The sequence below is a fragment of the Triticum dicoccoides genome, chromosome 1B (genome assembly GCF_002162155.2).
Source record: "Triticum dicoccoides isolate Atlit2015 ecotype Zavitan chromosome 1B, WEW_v2.0, whole genome shotgun sequence".
Lineage (NCBI taxonomy): Eukaryota > Viridiplantae > Streptophyta > Magnoliopsida > Poales > Poaceae > Triticum > Triticum dicoccoides.
Genome location: NC_041381.1, coordinates 233,362,246 through 233,377,132, shown reverse-complemented (window position 1 = coordinate 233,377,132; position 14,887 = coordinate 233,362,246).

Genomic DNA, 14,887 nt, shown 5'->3' with positions numbered 1-14,887 from the left:
AAACAGGTAATATAATAGCATGGAACAATCAAAAATTATAGATACGTTGGAGAAGTATCAATGCATAGCAACGAGAGGGGAGAGTGTGTCCATGTACCCTCGTAGACCGAAAGCGGAAGTGTTATGACAACGCGGTTGATGTAGTCGTACGTCTTCACAATCCGACCGATTCTATCAGCGAAGATACGGCACCTCCACGATCTGCACACATTCATCTCAGTGACGTCCCATGAACTCTAGATCCAGCTAAGGTCGAGGGAGAGTTTCGTCAGCATGATGGCACGGTGACGGTGATGATGAAGTTACCGGCACAGGGCTTCGCCTAAGCACTACGCTGATATGACCGAGATGGAAATCTGTGGAGGGGGGCACCGCACAATCAACTTGTGTGTTCTAGGGTGCCCCCTGCCCCCGTATGTATAGGAGCAAGGGGGAGGCCGGCCGACCCTCCTAGGGCGCGCCAAGAGAGGGGAATCCTACTAGGACTCCAAGTCCTAGTAGGTTTCCACCTTAGGAAGAGGGGGAAGGAGGAAGGAAGAGGGGGAAGGGAAGAAAAAGGGGGGGGGCGCCGCCCCCCTTCCCTTGTCCTATTAGGACTCAAGGGGGGGCACGGCCAGCCCCTCCTGGCCCTTCCTCTTCTCCCACTAAGGCCCATCTAGGCCCATTAGTTCCCTCGGGGGGTTCCGGTAACCCTCCAACACTCCAGTTTTATTCGAAACTTCTCCAGAACACTTCCGGTGTCCGAACATAGTCATCCAATATATTAATCTTTATGTCTCGACCATTTCGAGACTCCTCGTCATGTCCGTGATCACGTCCAGGACTCTGAATCAACCTTCGGTACATCATATCACATAAACTCATAATACCAATCGTCATTGAACGTTAAGCGTGTGGACCCTACGGGTTCGAGAACTATGTAGACATGACTGAGACACGTCTCCGGTCAATAACCAATAGCGGAACCTGTATGCTCATATTGGTTCCTACATATTCTATGAAGATCTTTATCGGTCAAACCGCATAACAAGATACGTTTTCCCCTTTGTCATCGGTATGTTACTTGCCCGAGATTCGATCGTCGGTATCATCATACCTAGTTCAATCTCGTTACCGGCAAGTCTATTTACTCGTTCTGTAATAATTCATCCCGCAACTAACTCATTGGTCACAACGCTTGCAAGGCTTATAGTGATGAGTATTACCGAGAGGGCCCAGAGATACCTCTCTGAAACACGGAGTGACAAATCCTAATCTCGATATATGCCAACCCGACAAATACCTTCGGAGACACCTGTAGAGTACCTTTATAATAACCCATTTACGTTGTTATGTTTGGTAGCACATAAAGTGTTCCTCCGGTATTCGGGAGTTGCATAATCTCATAGTTTGAGGAACTTGTATAAGTCATGAGGAAAGCAGTTGCAATGAAACTGACACGATCATAATGCTAAGCTAACGGATGGGTCATGTCCATCACATCATTCTCATAATGATGTGATCTCGTTCGTTAAATGATAACACATGTCTAAGGTTAGGAAACATAACCATCTTTGATTAATGAGCTAGTCAAGTAGAGGCATACTAGGGACTATATGTTTTGTCTATGTATTCACACATGTACTAAGTTTCCGGTTAATACAATTCTAGCATGAATAATAAACATTTATCATGAATTAAGGAAATAAATAATAACTTCATTATTGCCTCTAGGGCATATTTCCTTCAGTCTCCCACTTGCACTAGAGTTAATAATCTAGATTACATTGTAATGATTCTAACACCCGTGTAGCTTTGGTGTTGATCATGTTTTGCTCGTGGAAGAGGCTTAGTCAACAAGTCTGCAACATTAAGATCCATGTGTATCTTGCAAATCTCTATGTCCCCTTTCGACACTTGATGACGGATGGAATTGAAGCATCTCTTGATGTGCTTGTTCTCTTGTGAAATCTGGATTCCTTTGCCAAGGCAATTGCACTAGTATTGTCACAGAAGATTTTCATTGGACCCGATGCACTAGGTATGACACCTAGATCGGATATGAACTCCTTCATCCAAACTGCTTCATTCGATGCTTCTGAAGCAGCAACATACTCTGCTTCACATGTAGATCCTGCCACGACGCTCTACTTGGGACTGCCCCAACTGACAGCACCTCCATTCAGTAAAAATACGTATCTGGTTTGAGACTTAGAGTCATCCGGATCAGTGTTAAAGCTTGCATCGACGTAACCGTTTACGACGAGATCTTTTTCTCCTCCATAAACGAAAAACATATCCTTAGTCCTTTTCAGGTATTTCAAGATGTTCTTGATCGCTGTCCAGTGCTCCACTCTGGGATTACTTTGGTACCTCCGTGCTATGCTTATAGCAAGACATACATCAGGTCTGGTACACAACATTGCATACATGATAGAACCTATGGCTGAACCATATGGAATGAGTTCCATTTTCTCTCTATCTTCTGCAGTGGTCGGGCAATGAATCTGACTCAACTTCACACCTTGTAACACAGGCAAGAACACTTTCTTTGACTGATCAATTTTTAACTTATTCAAAACTTTATCAAGGTATGTGCTTTGTGAAAGTCCAATTAAGCGTCTTGATCTATCTCTATAGATCTTGATGCCCAATATGTAAGCAGCTTCTTCGAGGTCTTTCATAGAAAAACCCATATTCAGGTATCCCTTTATGCTATCCAGAAATTCTATCTCATTTCCAATCAACAATATGTCATCTACATATAAGATTAGAAATGCTATAGAGCTCCCACTCACTTTCTTGTAAATACAGGCTTCTCCAAAAGTCTATATAAAACCATATGCTTTGATCACACTATCAAAGCATTTATTCCAACTCCTAGAGGCTTGCACTACTCCATAAATGGATCGCTGGAGCTTTCACACTTTGTTAGCACCCTTTGGATCGACAAAACCTTCTGGTTGCATCATATACAACTCTTCTTCCAGAAATCCATTCAGGAATGCAGTTTTAACATCCATTTGCCAAATTTCATAATCATAAAATGCAGCAATTGCTAACATGATTCGGACAGACTTAAGAATCGCTACGGGTGAGAAAGTCTCATCATAGTCAACTCCTTGAACTTGTCAAAAACCTTTCACAACAAGTCGAGCTTTGTAATGAGAAACATTACCGTCCGCGTTGGTCTTATTCTTAAAGATCCATTTGTTTTCTATGCCTTGCCGATCATCGGGCAAGTCCACCAAAGTCCACACTTTGTTCTCATACATGGATCCCATCATAGATTTCATGGCTTCAAGCCATTTCACAGAATCTTGGCCCATCATCGCTTCCTCATAGTTCGTAGGTTCATCATGGTCTAGTAACATGACTTCCAGAACAGGATTACCGTACCACTCTAGTGTGGATCTTACTCTAGAAGACCTAAGAAGTTCCGTAGTAATTTGATCTGAAGTTTCATGATCATCATCATTAACTTCCTCACTAATTGGTGTAGGAATCACTGGAACTGATTTTTTTCATGAACCACTTTCCAATAAGGGAGAAGGTACAATTACCTCATCAAGTTCTACTTTCCTCCCACTCACTTCTCTAGAAAGGATCCATTCTTAGCAACAAATATTTTGCCTTTGGATCTGTGATAGAAGGTGTACCAAACAGTTTCCTTTGGGTATCCTATGAAGATGCACTTCTCCGATTTGGGTTCGATCTTATCAGGTTGAAGCTTTTTCACATAAGCATCACACCCCCAAACTTTAAGAAACGAGAACTTTGGTTTCTTGCCAAACCACAATTCATAAGGCGTCGTCTCAATGGATTTTGATGGTGCCCTATTTAAAGTGAATGCAACAGTCTCTAAAGCATAACCCCAGAACAATTGCAGTAAATCAGTAAGATACATTATAGATCGCACCATATCCAATAAAGTACGGTTACGACATTCAGACACACTGTTTCGCTGTGGTGTTCCGGGTGGCGTTAATTGTGAAACTATCCCATGTTATTTCAAATGAAGACCAAACTCGTAACTCAAATACTCTCCTCCACAATCAGATCGTAGAAACTTTATTTTCTTGTTATGATGATTTTAAACTTCACTCTAAATTCTTTGAACTTTTCAAATGTTTCATACTTATGCTTCATTAAGTAGATATAACCATATCTACTCAAATCATCTGTGAAGGTAAGAAAATAACGATACCCGTTGTCGGTGTCAAAACCGGCAGATCTCGGGTAGGGGTTCCCGAACTATGCGTCTAAGGCTAATGGTAACAGGAGGCAGGGGACACAATGTTTACCCAGGTTCGGGCCCTCTCTATGGAGGTAATACCCTACTTCCTGCTTGATTGATCTTGATGATATGAGTATTACAAGAATTGATATACCACGATATCAAAGAGGCTAAACCCTAGAAGCTAGCTTGTGATTATGATTGGTGTTGTCCTATGGACTAAACCCTCCGGTTTATATAGACAACGGGGGAGGGGGGTAGGGTTACACAGAGTCGGTTGTAGAGAAGGAAATCTACATATCCGAATTGCCAAGCTTGCCTTCCACGCAAAGGAGAGTCCCACCCGGACACGGGACGAAGTCTTCAACCTTGTACTTCATAGTCCAACAGTCCGGCACAAGTACATAGTCTGGCTGTCCGAGGACAACTTAATCCAGGACTCCCTCAGTAGCCCCTGAACCTGGCTTCAATGACGATGAGTCCGATGCGCAAATTGTGTTTGGCATTGCAAGGCGGGTTCCTTCTTCGAATACTCCAAGGTAGATTTTGAACACATGAATCGTGTCCGGCCCTGTAAAATAAATTCCACATACCACCGTAGAGAGCACAATATTACACAAATCTAATCTGCTGACTTTCATAGCGTGACATCACGCTGCGGCCCCATTATTATACGAACCATTTTTCCTAGCCTGCTACTGCCCGTATTGCGAGGCGGTTTTATTGGCACGTCTTATCGAAGCAGAGATCGTGTCCCCCTTATCACGGGATTCTCATCAATACGGGTGTGGGTAGCCCAATCGTGTTGTTAGTATGACTCCTCGGTTTTAGGCAAGTTCCAAACGGCCATGTGGAGGACGCTTGATAGTCACCCTCTTTGTAAAGAGGTCCAGACCCGTCCTTTTCTTTCCACTCCCAATCCTTCCCTTCCCCTACCTCGAGTTCCAACACCCAACGTTCATGCTAAGCGCTTCAGACCTTCAACCATGTTCGGATCCAACCTTCAAGGCCGGTGGATGGCATCTTCTGTCATAGAGGAGGACATCAAGAAGCTTAGGGAGGCTAGGTATCTGACCGCCGAAAATCCCCCACAGGCTACCTGCTCAAGGGCAGGTTATCCCCACTCCCGAACCCAATGAGACTGTTGTATTTGTTTCCCACTTTCTCCGAGGGCTTGGTTTTAGTCTTGATCCCTTTGTAAGAGGGCTCGTGTTCTATTACGGGCTAGATTTCCATGATCTAGCTCCAGATTCCATCCTTCACATCTCATTGTTTATCGTCGTGTGTGAGGCCTTCCTCCGCATTACCCCACACTTTGGCTTATGGCTCAAGACCTTCAATGTGAAGCCGAAGATGATCAACGGGCGACATGCGGAGTGCGGAGGCGCTATAATAAGCAAAGATGTCGATGCCCTATGGCCAAAGGGTTCCTTCTCGGAGGTGTCCGACTTATGGCAACGGGAGTGGTTCTACATCACAGCACCCTGAGGTACAAAGCGGGCAGCCGCCCCAGCCTTCCGCTCGGGCTCTCCGCCCCAACTGGCATCATGGGTCAACAAAGGGCTGGACTGGGGGCCAGTTAATGACGTGCTGACATTGCAAAGCCGCATCCGAGATCTTCTCAAGAGGGATGTCAGTCTCATCAAAGTAATTCAAGTAATGCTAGTTCGTCGGGTCCTACCATGCCAACGTCGATCTCTCCGTATGTGGGAGTTCAACCCGGAAGGACCGCAAACTATTCAACACTTCTTCGGCGTGACACTCGAAGGGATGTATCGATTATTCTTCGGATCATGAATTAAGTGTCCGGACACCACCGAGGATGCGGGTCTGAACTGCAACCGTCCATATACCCAAGTAAGTAACTCCGCGACCGAACATGCTGTTATTATATTTGTCACAACATCATTATGAAAAATTTCCCTCAGCTAAGACTAGATAAGAAAGGCGGAGAGGATCAGGTGTTCGGCCCCTCTTCCCAAAGGCTTGCCAGATCCTGTACTGACCATGATGCTGGCTCACGCAACCTATCAAGTGCCATCAGGAGAAGATGAGGGGAGGAATAGAGAAGCCGAAAGCGGGCTTCATACGTTACACATCCAAACCGGGGGAATTGGTGCCGCCGCGAAGGAGGGTGATCGGGGAGGTGAATCTAAAATCCCCTCCCCTCACGGGAAGAAAAGGGCCGCCCCTGAAGACTTGGAAACGGAGGTTTCCAAACGAGGGAAGAAACCCTCACCAGGGGGCCCTGCCCCAGAGGGCATCCTTACCACATAGCGCCCACAAGGGGGCCAACCGTTAGCCGAGCGGTAAGTAAACAAAGGCACATTAGTAAATATGCCCTGCTTTTTCCTGAGAATAATAACCGAGACATATGTTTTGCAATCCGTCTCATAGCCCTTCTCAACAAAGTTCGTCTTCGGGGGATCTTCTTCTCGAGATGATGGAGAGCGAAACGACTCCTCCTGCCTCCCCGCCTCATGAGGTGGACAACCCTGAGGTGTCATCCCCTCCTGATCCGCTTCGGCCAGAAGATAACTTTGGCCGCCCGAAGTCTGGGGTTCTCGACTACTAAGGAGACCGACAGAAAAAGCCCAGGGTTATCCGGTGTACAACCGGACACATTAATGGGTCTTCTAGAGCAAGTGGCTATCTCAGAGGCACACCGTACCTTAATGGGTACGGTGGTTGAGAGGATTTCATCCGCAAAAATCGGTTTGAATGAAGCTTTTACGAGCCTACTAAGAGGCTTTGAGGTACGCAAAGTAATATATATATATATATATATATATATATATATATATATATATATATATATATATATATTTGAATGTACACACGCTAGGTGTGCTCTGTATATATATTAGCCCCTGAGACTCTAGTTGCCGTCTAGAGGCGGCAAGCAGAGGATCGTAGTCTTAGGTAATGATAGCGCTGCTTTCATGTGCAGGCGGCTGGTGGTCCGGCGGCTGACCGAACTGCTGATTTTGCCGAATTGAGGCGGCAGCTTGACATGGCGGATGCGGACATCACGCTTGTTAACAAGCGGCTTGACGAGGCACAGGGTATGTATATTCGGGTGGTCAGCAAATATTAAGAGGAGCATGATGCTAGTATTTATAATATGCTTTGACTATACATGGAGTTGCTGCCGTGGAGACCCTTCGGGCAGAACTTGCCCGAGCCAAGGAACAAGCCAGGAGAAGCGATGCGGCCGCCCTGAAGGCAGCCGAAGAGTTACAAGCCGAACAGGCTGCTCATCGCCAGAGCGAAGATAAAATAGCCAACATGGCTCTTGAGCTGCAAAATGTCGCCAACCGCTATGAGCTCCTCGAAAAGGAAAGCCAAGCGAGAGCGGGTGACTTGAAGAAGGCCTTGGAAGCAGCAAAGGAAACGCGCTCTGAAATCAGAGCGGCGCGGGAGGAGCTTCATCAAGCCAGAGATATCGCGGCTGGTAAGCCCTTCTTATTGCAGACGAAGTTCGGCGATCCGAAGTATGCCCCTCTTGATCAATTGTGGAGTTCGGCAGACGCATACTTGGATTAAGCAAAGAGTGCTACTGACGCGACAGAGTATTTCAAAGATCGGAAAGATCATGAGGTGGAAAGATTGTTCTGGTCGCAGTTCAGTAATCCAAGGCGTCCGCTGCTGTTGAATGAGCAAATGGCCGAGTGGGCCGAGGTCCATAGGTTGTCAGGGCTTGCCATGAAGTCCGTCATGGATCATCTTTGGCTGAAGGAACCAATTCCGGATAGTTATTTTGGTTTAGTGCAACGATTTCTTCGTGCAGTGCCGCATATCGACGTTGTCAAGAAGTCGGCGTGCATAGAGGGTGCGCGCATGGCTCTTGCCCGTGTTAAGACATATTGGGCAAAGATGGAGGCCGCTGCTGTTGCAACCAGGGGTCCACCTGGGGGTCAGTACTCGCCTGAGCACTATTTTGAAGAAGTCCTAGAAGGTGCTCGTTCAATAGAGGCTCAGTGCTCAAAGAGTACCATGTTCCAGTGAGATGTATCTTGATTGTAAAAACAATGCTATTTTGATTATAAAGGCTATAATTTATACTTTTGCCTGTAAAGTATTGAGTGCCTCCTTTGCGTCCGTTTATGTATATATGTATATAACTTGAAAGTTTGCACTCTTCGGCTTCAGCCCCCACGCATATAATGTGAGGGTGTTCAGTAAAGAGCATACTCACACTTGATCCAACGTCTTAGTCCGTTTAAGGAGGTGATAGTGGGGCGAACGAGGCAATCAGACTATATAGCTTTAACACTTTCACTTAGCCATAGGAGTCTGACGGTGGGGCTACTATATAGCCCCTGGTACATCCGCGTTCATCCGAATATGGTGTGCGTACGCACATGACCGGGAAACCGGTCCTTTATTAATGCGGAGGCATCACGAAGATTCCACTGAGTCATTGAGTGGTTGACTAGTCTCTTGTTTTATCATGATAGTCAGTTTTCGGCTTTCTCTACAGAGGTGCTCATCCAGATGAACCAGGGCACAATTGCAGTAGTTCTCTCGGTGCCACCTTAGCCGATAGAGCGGAACGTAAGGTAGCAAAACACGGGAGCCGGGAAAACCCAACTATTGACCAAAGACATGATTTGGAGCTGATGCATATAAGGCCAAACTCGCGACGCCGAACACTCCCGAAGGTGTTCGGACTTTACAACATATACTGGGCTGAGTACCGCCCTCGATAATGAGCCCTGAATATCCAGGTACATGCATTAATCCGGCATGACGAAAAAGCTTGCCAATAATGTTAGTATCCCTCTCGGTTGTTTTGAGCACCCGGAGGGTGTGAAGCAACAAGAGACAATAAAAAAGGTTTACACAGGGTCTTAATCTAAAAAGAAACCTTTGAATGGGGCCCTGCTGCATGTCTGCGCCTTTGTCTCTGTTGTGCCATATCCTGGAAGGGTGTAGCACGATGATCATATATAAAAAAAGAAAAACCCAGGTGAAAGAATCTGGTGTAATCATGCGGGAAATTAGTTATTCTTAATGAACCATGAGAATTCAATCTTTTTTTGTATAAATAGGGTCGAGCCGAACTATGGACCCTTGTACATGCAGGCAGCCCCTAGCACCACATATGGGGGTGTATTCGACGACCAAGCTCAGGTTTATCTGGGCTGTTACAACTGGTGGTGCGCCAGAAAGGTCTAGCCGTGTCCGTGGTCTTGACGACCGATCATTTATTCAGGTTGGAGAGGTCGTTCAGTGGTTTGGCTGCTAGAGCAGCCACATACTCTTCCACACGCAAGGAGCGCTCTGTATTTCCGCTGATTGTGATGACGCCACGTGGACCGAGCATCTTAAGTTTAAGATAAGCGTAATGTGGTACTGCATTGAAACGAGCGAAGACCGTTCTTCCGAGTAGTGCGTGATAGCCGGTTCGGAATGGAGCGATGTCGAAGATTAGTTCTTCACTTCGAAAGTTGTCTGGAGAACCGAATGCAACCTCTAATGTTAGAGAGGCCATACAGTGGGCCTCTACGCCTGGTATTACTCCTTTAAAGGTAGTACTGCTTTGGCTAATTCTTGATGGGTCTATCCCCATTTTGCGGATAGTGTCTAGATATATCAGATTAAGACTACTACCGCCGTCCATAAGGACTCGGGTGAGATGGTATCCATCAATTATTGGGTCGAGCACCAAGGCGGCCGAACCTCCATGCCGGATACTAGTCGGATGATCCCTGCAATTGCAAGTGATCGGGCAGGCCGACCATGGGTTGAATTTGGGGGTGACGGGCTCTGCAGCGTATACGTCTCGGAGTGCGCATTTGCGCCTCCTCTTTGGTATGTGAGTTGCGTAAATCATGTTCACTATTTTGACCTCTGGTGGAAATTTTTTCTGTCCCCTAGTGTTCGGTTGCCGCGGTTCGTCCTCGTCTTAACTTGGCTGCTCCATCCCCTTGTGTTTGCCGTTTAGCTTGCCAGCCTGCTTGAATACCCAGCATTCTCTATTGGTGTGAACCGCAGGTTTCTCGGGGGTGCCATGAATCTGACATGATCTGTCCAGAATTTTGTTTAGGCTGGACGATCCATCTTTGCTGCCTTTAAATGGCTTTTTCTGTTGACCGGATTGAAAGCCCCTGAATCCGGCATTCACCGCCGTATTGTCTGGGTTGTCTTCATTATTTCGACGTTTATTTTTATCGCGTTGCGGCTTCCCATTGCCATCCCTGACTTTGGATGTGCCTGGGTCGCTGGTGCCGCTACGGGCCAACCAGTTGTCTTCGCCCGCGCAAAAGCGGGTCATTAGGCTTGTTAGGGCTGCCATTGTCCTCGGTTTTTCCTGGCCGAGATGTCTGGCGAGCCATTCGTCCCGGACACTATGTTTGAAAGCCGCTAAGGCTTCAACATCCGGGCAATCAATGATTTGATTCTTCTTGGTGAGAAATCTGTTCCAAAGCTTACGGGCTGATTCTCCGGGTTGCTGAATTATGTGACTTAAATCATCTGCATCCGGAGGTCGGACATAGGTCCCTTGAAAATTAGCGCTGAAAGCATCCTCAAGTTCCTCCCAACTTCCAATTGAGTTTTCGGGGAGGCTTTTCAACCAGTGCCGAGCTGGTCCTTTCAACTTGAGGGGCAGGTATTTGATGGCATGGAGATCATCTCCACGAGCCATGTGGATGTGAAGGATAAAGTCCTCAATCCAGACTGCAGGTGAGGGAGTCCCGGACTAGGGGGTGTCCGGATAGCCGAACTACCAAGGTCGGCCGGACTCCAAGACTATGAAGATACAAGATTGAAGACTTCGTCCCGTGTCCGGATGGGACTTTCCTTGGCGTGGAAGGCAAGCTTGGCGATACGGATATGTAGATCTCCTACCATTGTAACCGACTCTGTGTAACCCTAGCCTTCTCCGGTGTCTATATAAACCGGATGGCTTTAGTCCGTAGGACGAACAACAATCATACCATAGGCTAGCTTCTAGGGTTTAGCCTCCTTGATCTCGTGGTAGATCTACTCTTGTAACACACATCATCAATATTAATCAAGCAGGACGTAGGGTTTTACCTCCATCAAGAGGGCCCGAACCTGGGTAAAACATCGTGTCCCTTGTCTCCTGTTACCATGCGCCTAGACGCACAGTTCGGGACCCCCTACCCGAGATCCGCTGGTTTTGACACCGACATTGGTGCTTTCATTGAGAGTTCCTCTGTGCCGTCACCATCAGGAAGGATGCCTTTTCCCGTCTTTAAAGACGGCACCGTCGTCAAGGGAGCTTTGGCCGCCGGCCAGACTATCCGGTTAGGCGGTTTTCTTATGACCGCCTATTTGGCCACCGCTCCGACAATGACCTCTCAGGTCATTGAAAGCGATCTTCACGTCAGCTCGGAATTCGCTGAGCAGCTGGATCCAATTGAGCTCTCCTCCGTAAACGAGCTCTTGGATCACATCGCCGCCCTGGGAGTCGCTACCGACTACGATCAGATTGGGCTTAAAACCGATCTGAGAGAAATTAACTCTCCCCAGGTTACCCACCACGTTGTTGTGGTAGAGGAACAATGCGGCGACTCTTCTTCTATGTTAAAAACCAACTATGTACGGATTCCCGATCCCTCCATGCCGGATTCCCGCGGAGGGTCTGACGCTAATCAAATACTGAACCTAAAGTCAGGCATCGGACCAGATTTTTTGGAAAGCATCCAGCAAACCAAGCTTCCGAATCCGGAAGCTTCTTGGCCTTTGAGCCTCAGATCGGGCGGGGTTCCGAACTTAATTCCACCCGCCCACCCAAACATAAGCGATCTATCTCAAATACGGCAAGAGCCCGATGAAACAGTAGATCATTACTGGGCCAGGTTCCTACTGGTTATGAACAGGATAAAGGACTGACGTGAACAAAGCGCGATTTCAATCTTCTGCAACAATTGCACGGACAAGGGAATCATAAACGCCATCAGTCATCGCAAAGTTACACGCTTCGCCGACCTAGCGACCATTGTACAAAAATACTGCGCGATGGAGAGTGCCTGGAAAACCGAAACTAGCTTTTGGGACAATCCGGCCCTGAATACAACCCCAGTCCGAAATAAAAGGGTGCGTCATACTCAGGCACCTGGGTTAAAAACCAAAAAGCAAAAACCCCCTAAAGGGTACGGAACCGTACTGGAGGGATGGCTCAACGGACCCTGCAAAATCCACAGTACGGAGGGCACCACTCCAACACATAGCCTTCGAGCATGTTGGATATTAAGGCAGGTGGCCAAAAGTGGCGAAGGCTTTTTAGCCCCGGGCAACCAGCCCAGCAGTACCAGTACGGTATTAACAGTCTTCGAGACTTTCGCATCAAATAACATGTGGAAATGAACAATCCGCAGCCTTGCCGAAGTCTACTAAGTAGCAACAACAAATCCATGGAGCGACACGGCTATCACCTTCAATGCTAGCGACGAACCTAAATTCCGAACAACTAGAGCACCAGCCGCATTGGTCCTCAGTCCGATAGTGGACGACTTTCGTCTTACCAAGGTACTCATGGATGGTGGCAGCGGATTAAACCTCATCTACGAGGAAACCCTTCAAAAAATGGAAATTGACTGGAGCCGCATTGAGCGAAGCAGCACAACCTTCAGGGGAATAATCCCTAGTCGAGAAGTACGCTGCACAGGAAAAATCACACTAGATGTAGTGTTCGGCTTGCCGTACAATTATAGGTCCGAAGAGGTCACATTCCAAGTGGCCCCATTCGGCAGCGGATATTACGCTTTGTTAGGGCGAGAGGCATTCACAATCTTCCAAGCTATACCCCATTATGGGTACATGAAGCTCAAAATGCCCGGACCCAATGGAATAATCACTCTCGCCAGTGATCCAGGTACAGCACTCCGCGCTGAAAATAAGATAGCCGCACTGGCCCTAGAGGCGTTATCCGAAGCCCTAGTGGCAGAGGAACTAACTGCGCTGCGCTCCACGGTGGATAGGGACGATGTGATAGTCGATAAGAGGTCCAAGTCCACCTCTTTTAAACCAGCAGACGAAATAGTCAAATTTCAGGTCCATCCAACGTACCCCACAAAGACGGCATCCATTGGGGCACAATTAAATCCGGATGTAGAAGCCGCACTACGAGAACTCCTTCGGGAAAATTGGGACATTTTTGCCTGGCACCCTTCAGACATGCCAAGAATCCCACGCAGGCTGGCAGAGCACAGCCTAAATATCCTAAAAGGATTCAAGCCATTCAAACAAGCTCTTCGGCGATTTTCCGAACCCAAAAGACAGGCAATGGGAGAGGAGCTAGCCAAACTCTTAGAAGCCGAATTCATCAGAGATATAAAACATCCGGACTGGCTAGCCAACCTAGTAATGGTACCAAAAAGGACAAATCCTGGCGCCTTTGCGTCGATTTCAAAGACCTTAACAAGGCTTGTCCAAAGTACCCTTTCCCTCTCCCTCGCATCGACCAAATCATCGATGCTACCGCAGGGCATGATTCATTGTGCTTCCTCGACGCATACTCCGGATACCATCAAATCAAGATGGCAGAAAAAGACCAGGCCGCAACGGCATTCATTACTCCATATGGGCCATTCTGCTTCAACACAATGCCCTTCGGACTCAAAAACGCCGGCGCAACATATCAGCGCATGATTCAGACATGTCTGGCTACACAGATAGGCAAAACAGTAGAGGCATACATAGACGATGTGGTCGTCAAGACCAAACACGTCGAAACTCTAGTAGACGACTTGAGAGTGACATTTGACAACCTCCGAGCATATGACATTAAGCTCAACCCGGAAAAATGTGTCTTCAGAGTACCAGCCGGAAAGCTTTTGGGCTTCATTGTATCCGATAGAGGAATTGAAGCAAACCCAGCCAAGATCCAAGATCTGTCACAATTGGATATCCCAAAAGACCTCAAGCAAATACAAAAACTAACTAGGTGCATAGCGGCTCTAAGCCGCTTCATCTCTCGTTTGGGAGAAAAGGCTCTGCCCCTCTATCGCCTCCTTCGGCGCACCGAACACTTCGAATGGACGGATGCTGCCACGGCCGGACTCGAAAAAATCAAGGCCATACTGGCAACAAATCCGGTCCTAGCCGCGCCCAACCTGGGCGAACCTATGCTATTATATATCGCAGCAACACATCAAGTTGTCAGCGTGGTACTCGTTGTTGAACGAGAAACAGAAGGGCACAGATTCCCTCTTCAAAAACCAGTGTAGTACGTATCCACTGTCCTAACTCCATGCAAGTCCCGGTACCCACATTATCAAAAGATAGCGTATGCGGTGTTCATGGCATCCCAGAAGCTGCGACACTACTTTCAAGAGTGTTCCATAACGGTGGCCTCCGAAGTACCTCTCAACGATATTATAAACAATCGCGACGCAACGGGCAGGATTGCAAAATGGGCCATTGAGCTCTTACCATTTGACATAACCTACAAACCACGGGGAGCTATAAAGTCGGAAGTCCTGGCTGACTTCGTCGCCGAATGGACCGAAGCCGAACTCCCTAAAGAGTACGGCGCGTACTCCAATTGGATCATGCATTTCGACGGATCCAAAATGTTGGCCGGCTTGAGGGCTGGCGTCATCTTGACGTCCCCAACTGGAGACACAATCCAATACGTACTTCAAATAATGTACATGGACTCCAACAACGCAGCCGAATACGAGGCCCTTCTACACG